This window comes from Choristoneura fumiferana, chromosome 16, assembly GCF_025370935.1.
Source record: "Choristoneura fumiferana chromosome 16, NRCan_CFum_1, whole genome shotgun sequence".
Classification (NCBI taxonomy): domain Eukaryota; kingdom Metazoa; phylum Arthropoda; class Insecta; order Lepidoptera; family Tortricidae; genus Choristoneura; species Choristoneura fumiferana.
In genome coordinates, this window is record NC_133487.1 from 5,460,933 (window position 1) to 5,472,179 (window position 11,247).

Sequence of the window (11,247 nt, forward strand, 5' to 3'; positions counted from 1 at the left end):
CGACCACTTTAACACGGAGTGAAACGAAGAAAAAGGATGTGGAGTCTTGATTGGCAGCTATTGTTATGTTTACCTCTCCATCGTATTTATTAATTGCAAATTGTTTGTCGGCTTACCAACAGAATGAAGCAACTGAAGTGGAGTTGGGTACTTAGCAGGGCGGACTAAATGGTAGATGGTCAAATTCGGTTTTAGAGTAGTGGTCAAGCAGGTCAAAGTTCAATACATAGGCAAATGGTTAGATGGCTAGAGTGGCATGTGGTTAATTAATTTAAAGCTGTCGGTTAGACAACAGATAATTTTAATCAGCAAACACGATTATTGAATGTGTGGGTACTCTTTGTTATGAAACGCGACACTGTCACCATCGAATCTTATCATGGAATCAACTAACTGAGAGCTCTTGTCCTGTAAAACCACGTTACCAAATACCAATCAATGCTGGAATTAGGTCATGCACAGATTAAGGGGTAGGTAAGTAGTGGTGTGTCCAACAATATTTCTCTTATTTCTGTTCTCGTTAGAGATGCAACGACATATCGGACGTTTGATAGCATTGACTCTAAAATCTATAATGATATAAATATTAGTGCCACTTGTCCCATGGGACTACTGGGACGTAATCGTTTCAGTAGTCCCATGATGGGACTACTCAATTAGACTATTGGTATAATCGGATTTTTTATCGATGTAAAACCATTGCCCATACGATATAATATATAAAACCGATAGGTACAACGTTTTTTTCTGAAATTTAGGTTAAAATAGTGCACTTTTAATATAGATGCTGACTGTACAAGGATTCAATCAATTCGCACCCCATTCCCGACGAAGGCAATTTTTCAATCAATCCGCGCTCTTGAGTTTTCCTTCGAGATAAAAAATAAAATTATCTTATGTGCTTACTTTTGCCCGTAAAAATCCAGATGAAGATAAATATAAAAAATAAAGCTCTTCTATTTTGTATATTCTTAAAAAAACTGGTTAAGCGTGTGTCGGGCCACGCGCAGTTTATGGCTCCGTACTAAAATGCAACAAATATTAGATATTAAATATCGATCGATTATTAATCTTTAACTTGTAAAACCTGCTAAGCTGTAATAGTTTTCGTTTTAAATTCGTTAAAGGTGTGAATACTATCATGATAGTAGTATATACTATCATGAAATATTTCAGATTTTTCAAGCTGACACTTTAGCTTGTAGAGGAGGGAGTGACTTTAATACAACTGAAAAGTTGTATTAAAAACCATGTACACTTTGTTGCCTTCCCGGCATCCCACCATCGTCGTCTACCTAGACGAGTAGACCTCTACTAGGTCACCTTTTCTAGTTGGTGGGCGTCCACTCGTTGGTTATCTTGGCCCACAACACATCCAACTTATCCTACAACAACAACAATACCCAACAACTCATCTGGCATGTGATTTTTTTTATTTACAAAGAACCAATTGATTAATTTAGTTACATTGTTATTTTAAGTTTTTTTTTAAGTACAATACAGCACTAACATTTTGAAACCCGGAAGGGATTTTTACTTTTATTACTGTAAGATGGTACGAGTGGTACTGATAACTGTAACCAAAATAAATGTATCTTTCTTTCAAATACATATTTCAGCATTCATAGAAGTACCAGGGGGCCTACTACAAAATGTTATAAACGAAGTTTGTATCGTACTAAATAACATAAGCATTAGCGGAACGGCAATATACAAAGTTCCAATTTTGCACTTCGCAGTATAGGGCCAGTGGTCGTATAGCCTAACGTTTCAACGCTCGCGATCACAAACAAAAACTTGCACACAAAAACTATCATTTGATTGTGATCGCGATTGTCAGAAACGTTACGCAATAGACCCTCAGATCGGTTGGTGCAAACCCGACCGGTACAACGGCAATTCCTCAATCAATCCGGCGATGTCCTTTGCACCGCACCGATTGGTGCCTACCAGTGATAAAGCGTCGGGGAAAATCGCTTTTATTTCCTCTGAGAATCAATTTATCAGGAAAATTGCTATTGCGAGCGTTTTGCTGGAGTTTGCGATGAATGAGACGAGTAACTTACCTACTTTAACCTGATGAATGTGAGTGGAATTTCGTCATAATAAATGCCTTGAATATCTGAACGGGTGCTTTGTGACAATACGATATTTTTTTACTTTGAAAAGGCTCGATTTGTTACGTATACGTAAACGCATGTTAGCGACGTGAATGATGAACAGAAATGCTTTATAAAATGATAATAATAATGGTCAATATGTCTATGTTCAACTGCTATATAAACAAGATGTAACTCATTCAATAAGCCTAAGTTCTGGTATGTCTAAGGTATCCGGCGTATAAATTATGTAGGCTTTCTGTGGCATGACAACAAATTACCTTTGCCCGGGGCAAAGATGTGCGCGATTGGATTGCTAATACAGGGTGTTCGGCAGGTTGTAGGCCAAATGACTAAGGTGGGAAGTTAGGGTGCAATGGTGCGCCAGTAAAACACATCCTGCCCAGTCTTTTTTTACAGCTTTGATTTAGTTTCACCTGTCCCGTTGTCTGTCAGTCTGTCTGTCTGTCTGATGTCAAATCTTGCAAGTTAAATTCGACCAACTTCCAGTAGTTGGATTGATTTGAAATTTGGTATACTTATATAAATTGCGTGACGATACAATAATCTAGTAGTAACATCCCGGTAATCGAATCGACCTAAGAATCGTCTCCACAGGACGGAACTCTTCAACGGTTAATGGTATCGACTTAAAATTTGGTATGCAAATGTAGTTTGGGTGACAATACAAGTTCAGTCGACAAAAAGTACCGTCAGCAAAAAAATATCGTACTAAAAATACTTTATATACCAAAAACTTATTTTCGATATTTTCCAAAAGTTCACCATTTCGCTTGCCTAATTTTTGTTTAAATGCGAGAGCACATTTTTTTACCTAAAATCTATGCCAATTCTAACATACTAGCTAGCTTTGTTAGCTTTGTTAATTACAGAACACTAATTATGACAAAAATTGAATACTCTTTAAATTCTGGTATTAATTAAAAAATACTTTACTTTACAAGTGCATAAAAATTACAATAATAATATGTAGCCTACATCAACTGTAAATACGAATTTTATAAGCATGAGGAATTAAAAAATGTAAATACAACCAAGATAATGTGATGATGATTCTCTTAAATTTCTAAAATAAACCCATTAAGTAAGCTATCCTATTTGTCAGATCCTTATCCCGGGGGAGCAGTAGGTATGTAACTCGCGCAAACCTCGCCAAGTCCTGCTTACCATAGTAATAATGAACTTACTCCATTTCGCCGCGTCTCCTCTACGTGAGGGAAAGTCATTATGTCCGTACACTTTTTTCGTATTTAAATGTAGGTAACGTTGAGTAGGTTCCGTCTTAGAAATGTATAATTATGTTTAACTTTGCCTTACTTATTGCACTTTAACTTTGCTTATCTCAAAATTTGTGCCCAAAATAAGCGAGTCGCGTAAAGAGTGCCGGGCCCTTTTTGGCGCGAACGAGTAAAAAAAAATCTAATCTTTAGATCATAGTCTCTAAAATTACCAATAATAAACAAAACATTTAATGCGCTAATAAAGTGGAAAAAAGTCACTTTCTAATACTCCAAAATTCAAAGCGCAACTTAAATCAAACAAAACAAATCGAAATCAAAATTCGAATAAGCACACGTCATTGCCAGATCTCGCCGTCTCAAGTAACCCTAAACCAAGGCAACGGGACTTACAAAAAGCCGATTCAATTTCCCATATTTGAACAAATGCAGAGCAAAAAGCCTCGGCCGGAGTGAATGACCGCAGACTATTTTTATCTCATGATAAGTAAGAAACTAAAAAAGGAGAAAAAAGCGAATTCGTGATTCGATTACCTCGATTACGGCCGGCGCCGGTGCTTAATAGCCCATACATTTTTTAGTCGATCTCAACGTACCATGATCCAATAAACCAATTCTTCAGAATGAAATAACATATTTCTACGTCACTTGTTGGTAGTTCCAGTATAGTTTTGATAATCAATTATATATTTAATTACTTTAAAATATTTAAAAACATTGAACTCTTGTCAATTTTCAGGTAAGCGGTATAAATAAATTACTATTATTTAATGTTTGGACTCGCTTCTCTTTGTTATAATTTTTATTTTTAATCCAAAATCAGCCATAAATTGCAAAACCTGTGCTTATTATAAATGGGTTCAGTTAGTTTGGAACATTGAAACTCAGGTATCTATTATCGATGCATTTGAGTACCTAATTCGAACACTGGGATCTTATGCGAATTGCACAAAGTACTTGCTATAGGTACCTACATATATAAGTATGTACGTAAACCCGCCAAACCACTTTTCTAACTCCAGCTCGCAATTTAACTTGAACCATTAAACTATCCCAGTTAAACAAACAAACATAAAAATAATCCACTGCGCAATAATTATGTTATAAAACTTTTATTATGCGTTTGTGGCGACTAGTAATTTTACAAAACTTTTACAGGTGCAAGGCTTTTACGTTACATTAATAACAGTAAAAAAAAAATTATACTTTGATTCAATAATAATATGAAGATTTATAAATGTGTATAGTTTTAGGGATAGGGAGATAGAAAATTTGAAGTCGCCTCTTTTTTTCAAAGTTGCACCAATGTGAAACCGTGGTGAGTTGCTAGTAGCGTATTGTACGATAAAATTTAAAAGTAGACTGACGCACCAAAATTTGATGTATTTTTTTTAATTATCTTGTTAAGGGCAAAGTTGTCAATATTCCGCAGCATCTCATCGTTCTCATCTCACTTGCACAAGTCGCTGTAACTAATCGAGGCGTGCTAAGTAATATGCAAACAAGGGTACTAATTATTCAAGCTCCCGCTCGATATACCGTCTGGCTCAACACGTCTCGCTTCCTTGCAATATCTGAATACGATGCCTTAAAGATTTGCTCATAAATAACTTCCGCTTTCAGAGTCTATTACTTATACAATGCATCATAACACGTATTTTTTTTCTATGAGGACTGATCATTTTCTCACATAGTTTTTTTTAATGATCATCTTAGCATGAACCATTGCTAACTTTGCCCGTGCTAGAACAACTTTGCCTCCTAACTAGGCAGTGCGTGGTACGCCACAGTCGTCGTGAACGCGCTCGCCTTAAAAAAGATCTTCCGAAAAGATCGAAAATAGTCGGACCGTTTCTTGAGTTAAAAATGGTGAGTTGAGCCATTTCAATTATTAGATTTACAAATCATGCCTCACGAGAGTTAAAGTAATATTTTCGATCAACTTGTCTCGATTAACCAGTTTTCATTAAATTGATCATTTTTATGTAATGTAAACCCCACTCAATCATCGCCATTTGTATCAAATGCAGAAGTTTTCTAGTCGCGTTTTGCGTATCCATGTACCAATCAAAGGAATAAAAAATATAGAAACAAAAATTACATCACTTTTTTAGCTTGACATCGGAACTAGGTTGTCGCTGAAAAGGCTCTATTAAAAACGCTTAGTGAAAGGAGCAGGGCAACCCCGACGGAAATAGTTCACGCTGTGTTGCCAGCAAAAGCCGTATTTGTGTCACAGTGGATTAAAAGGAAATTGGAGACTTAGCTGAGCGCCAGTTATGAAATGTTTTGATTAAAGAAAATCTTTGATCACATGGACCTATCCATTAATAACATCATCGATCGTCAGTTGAAAGACGTCTACTGCTTGGACGTAAGCCTTCCAGTGCCGCCTGTATCTATGAGACTCCTGTGACGTTGACCAAGTCATCACTCCACCTCGTGGAGCGACTAACCCAATTATTATGTATGCCATGCCAATTGGTTTCTAGTGCAAAAAGTCACTGAGCCGAACTATGAATCGATATCATCATCATCATTTTCAGCCATAGGACTCCCATAGACCTCCAGTTGCTTTGGTTGGAAGCGGCCTACATCCACCGTGAACCTGCGGTTTTAACCAGATCACCTGTCCATCTTGTTGGTGAACGTCCTACGATTCGCAAGTCAAAGTCAAAAAAAATAAAGATCGAGCACCTTTTGACCCCAATGGCCATCTATTATATCTGTGTAATTTGCTTTGCCGACCGATATGGTGAAACAAAGGCTCCGTGTTTGCCATTTTGACTACGGAACTTTTCAAAAGAGACTGGAGGGAGTCGTTGTATCGCCAAGCTGTCAAACCCCGCTGGGCTAACTGACCTAATTTAGGGCTTGCATTGCACCCACTGCAACTGAACTAGATTTGTTAGAACACGCCATGCCATAAGATGAGCGAGCATCCGCAAGAATAAGAATAATTTTAGAATATTTTTTGTATTCCATTCACTAATAACAAGTTATCACTATCCCTGATTACCGTGGACTTTTCTTATTTCGACAAACTTCAAAATCCCAACAAAATTGCTGATAACAGCTAATTGATAATATAAAACCTAAATAAGGTAGTCCGAGTGCTGATATCCCAGTAGTTGTCATTTTTAACTTAACGTCAAAAGCAATAGAGTTGACAGCAGGGTGTCATCTATTGGGCTTTAGCTCGTCGAGCACTAGGACATTTAAGTTACTCTCCTGAATTTAAACAGTAAATTATTGTTATTGCTTTCCAGTTTCTAAAGAATCCAGGCCAGATTGAATCGCAAAGAAACGACTGTTTTCTGACAGACAAACGCTTTCGAAATCGCTCCGCTCATCAATGGCGTAGCCTTACAAGTTTAATGTGAGAAAGAAAATTGTCCCACAAAACAATGCGATGAGGCAAACCTTGGTTATTCGGTTACTAGAATTCGTGACTCTACGTTTCCTACTAACTGTAAGTTTGCGTTACAGTTACTTTGAGCTTCGACAACAGTTGAGAACAGCGAGTTGTAAAAATTGTGCAGTTTTTAAAAAATCCTATTTGTTTTTAAATTTGCTGCCTTAAAAAAACTGAAAAGAAAAGACAAGTCTAGAACTGTAAAAGTAACTTAAAGTTATTGGCCTTAGAAAATGGTCACGATTTTGAATGGGTCCCGAACTCTTGAACTTGAAGTTCAACACAGTTCTAAATCTGTAGACAGACTTGTTTTTTCTTTTCAATTCATTGAAGGTCGGGTTTTTGTTTTTTTTTTTAGTTTCATGTTTTTTTTTACTTATTTATTTATGTATATTTTATCATAAGTCGACGTTTCCTATTCAGAAAATAACTTACGAGAAAGTCCCATATAAATTCCGTGTAATTTTTCTAAGTATTTCACCTATCAAAAGACCACCTTAGTCGTTAGTATATTATACCAAATCATGTAACACTAACCTATTATATTATATGACTTTAATGATGATGTCAACAATGTGAACTAGGAATTTCAAAATGGCATACCGGTCTTATTATATGAGCAATTCAAAATATTCTTCCACAATTGTGATATTAAAAATTATTTCAGCAGGTAATTAAAGTTTTTTATGCTAATATAATTATGATATAGATTATAAACTTCTTTTGTTTGTGTTTTTGTTACTATAGGGACCTAGCTACTCTTTCTCTTTCTCTATACCTACTCGTAACTACTACAGTTAATTTAAAAAATGAAACGGAATGATTTATTTGCAATATAAAGCTTAGAGCGCGTAAACATTACAAATAGGGATGTTGACACCACACCACCAATTGATTGACGTACTTTTTATGAGCTGTCAAAACACAATTCTCCCATAGAGTTTGAATGGAAATAGCAACTTATGACGTCACTTGTTCGCACACTCAATCAACTATTTATTTGTTTTAAAGCAATAGAAATCTAATTTTGCAGTTAATCGAAAATTAATCTGGTTTTCAGGGCTAAAATAAAGCGTTTTTTTACTGGAGTCGTGTCTTCGAATTATTTTTTAATGGTGTCAACATCCCTTTTGTAATTTAAAGTGAGAATAAAAAAAAGTGCGCCATAATTTGCTTGAATTAGCATGCATAATATTAAATGTTTAATTTTGGTTATTTTTAAATTTGCAACACAAATTGTTATTTACGTAGAAAAATTATAGCGTTTAATCATTAGGAATGAATCATCATCATTGGCATACGAGTATAAATTTGAAAATTAGTGAAAGAGTTTTAAATAATATTGAGATGCGTACATTATTAATGAATTACAATTTTATAATTAAAAAGTTTAGTTATAATTCCTTCATTTGTATGAAATCGTCAGTGCGCGAGATCGACTGCGTATTTTTTTCTGTGTATCTGTTTTCTGTATCGCTTACTATGTCTGGTGTACAATAAAGAGTCTTTGTATTGTATTGTATTGTATCGACCCGCACTGGGTCTGTTTGTTGTCGAATGGACCATTACGCTCCGTTTCCATCAGGGAGGTGCGAGGATATGTCACGAGGATTGTGTTTTTCATGAACCAATAGGAACGCTTCATTTACCCCGCCTCGCTCCGCTCAGCTGTTTCCACTAGAGAAGTGCTGTGCGATGATGTAAATGAAGCGTTTCTCGCACATCTTTGGTGGAAACGCATTTTTAGAAATTGGTATTTTCACAGTCATTTTCTGGGGAAAGCCAACACTTCAATACTCAACACTTAATTATTTTCGTAAAGCGGAGAGCGAATTTACTACAATTTAATCTAGATAAGATAAAATTGGAGCACTATTTTTCAATTCAAGTACTTATCATTTTACTAGAAAGTTCAGTTATTCGGAGCTTGTAGGACGAAGGACGGTTGGCTTCAAAAAATAGTTGATGGAAAACTTTTAATTGCCAATTTAGACCTACAATTCACAAACAGAGTTTCGTAGGTTGTCTCTACCTAAGACTAACGGCTAAGTAAAATGCCTAAAATAAAAAATCATACCAACCAATACCACAATAGAACTGAAGGTGAAATACTTAGCTTGATAACTAAGCAAATGATATCTTATATAAAACAAGTACCTACTACATAACATTTTTTTTTATTCGACTGGATGGCAAACGAGCAATTTAATGCTTTCTTAGTATAATATTACTACCTTATCATTATCTGCATGTTGAATAGTTGCGTGCGCCATTAGGTCTGGCATTTGAATTAAAATTCCGGGATTTTTTTCTAAATATGGTATTGTATTGGAAAACTCTTTGTTGTACATAAATACCCACGAGAATATCAGTGAACATGAGAAAGAAATGTACAAAGGCGAACTCATCCCTTGAACGGATCTCTTTCAGTTAAAATCGTGTTCTTCATTTAATTTGTATGAAGAAAGCTCGTACAAAATTTCTTGTCTCCAGTTGATTTTACACGCGTGCGTTCTTATCCCGTAGGAATATCGAGATAAAATTTAATCTTTATTATTCCCAAGATCGAGCTATATACATTTATAACTAAAACACACAAAATTTGGTATATATAAAATTTGCAGGATAGTAAAAACAGGCGGAACTAATCAAACAGGCAAGTATAATAGTCAATTTTTCTCTTAATTTACTGCCTTGGAAATATCTCGTATAAAAACTTAACTCTATTTTCTCTATTTTTGCCGCAAAAGCTTTTCAGCCAGCTTTTGCCCGTGAGCCTAAGCTTATCCGCAAAAGTCATTAAGTTTATGCCTTAAAACATTTTTTTCTTAAGTCCAATTTATATTTATGTTTTCATTCATACGTGAGGTCATTGAACTAAACAGGTTGCGAATCCGACCATGTGAGATGACAGGAGCTGCCTGTACATTAATGAGGTATTTTAAACAAATATGCTAATTAGAACGAGATTTTTAGCATTAAAATAATATTTAGGAGGTGCTTGAAGTTTTTTTTCATCTTTATAAATATGTAGCTGTAGTTTGTGTCAATTGACGCAAATTAAGTTTACAAATTTATTTTAGCACGAAATTCAATTAGATAGAAACCTTAAAAGTCTAAGTATGTAAGTTTAAACATTGTCGAAACAATATGTGAAAATATACATTAAATATAATATAATATAAATTCCCTCTTGTAAATACACAAGAGACGTCTATAATATGAACGTTAGCAAAATACATTCACCCTCAGTGAATACAAATGCTAAAACAAAACGTGTAAGTCTTACAGTAAGTACTAACTTTTTTTTTTATTCCGCAGAGTCAACGCACGAACCTCAGAACTCGCGTAAAAAGCTTGCACGAGCGTGCATTTGCGGGTAACGCGCGTATAAACAGCGCCGAGCGAAGCTTTCCTCCCTTTATTACACAAAAATACCTACAGGAAAACTTGTAATAAACACTGGCTGAAACAGAAGACAAACTTACCAAAAAAAAACAGCAAACTGGCAGGCAAACGTAGATTTACAAAAACATTTCAGATTCCAAATTTAAAACGTCACGAGTAATCCGTTGTTCCACGTTCGAAATCGTAACTTCTTTTTGAACTGTTGCTTCAGACGCGACGCGGGCTTCTGCTAGTAAAGGCGGCACCACACTGCGAGAGCGGTGAGCTGCGTCGGTGCCCCCTCCGAGTGTCACTCCACTTTCGGTCCTCTCCCTCGAGTGCAACCGATTTATCACCGGCGCTAACTCCGGACCCGGGAAGGTTTGACACTTTGTTTTAATCCGTCAAGGTTTGCATGATACGATGCTGGCCGGAAACAATCTCTTCAGGGCTTGAAATAACTCTATAGCCCATGTATTAACTATTTAAGATTTTATAACTATTTCAGAAAAGTTTACTGCCTGGTTTTTCTTTTTTGAAGTAAGTATACTTATTATTACCGCTGTGTTGGGGGTAAAAGAGAAAAATAAAGTAATATATTTCGCGTTTATTTCAATAAGTACCCGACCGGGTACCAACTACCAATCATCCGTGAAATTTCGGTTTTCCAAGAATAAAAAATCATCGTGATAAAAAACCACTATTATACTACAATTTATGTATAATTATTACAAATACAAATAAACCTAATTAAATAATCCGAAAGCTTAATAGCGCTTAATTACAGTGAAATCAGTCCTTGCACTATAGTTACGACTGATTAAAATTCGATTGCAATTTTACTACTGGGTTTAATATCTTTTTACATACAGTTTGTAAATATATATGCGCGTCCGTGCAAGTTTGTGTGTTACTGCTTCGTGCAAAAAACGAATTTGGATGAAATTCTGTTTGAAAAGATGTTTCTTGGACAATTGGAACCACCTTATAAAAAATTGGATATGGTTATTATGGGTATGTGTTAGAATCCCCAGCAATTTGTATGGAAACACCTTTTTCAATTACCCTTTTGTTTTCGGTGACTTTT

The 11,247-nt window shown here is 35.5% G+C and overlaps 1 protein-coding gene across 1 annotated transcript in view; it reads right to left on the reverse strand.

Moving 5' to 3' along the window:
* Nucleotides 1-10,463, reverse strand: part of LOC141436371 (uncharacterized) — a 143,322-nt gene extending 132,859 nt beyond the window's left edge. Inside the window, exon 1 of the mRNA XM_074099308.1 lies at nucleotides 10,262-10,463. The gene's annotated coding sequence lies outside the window, so the exon portion shown is untranslated. The remainder of the gene's footprint in view (nucleotides 1-10,261) is intronic.
* Between the last annotated feature and the right edge of the window lie 784 nt (nucleotides 10,464-11,247).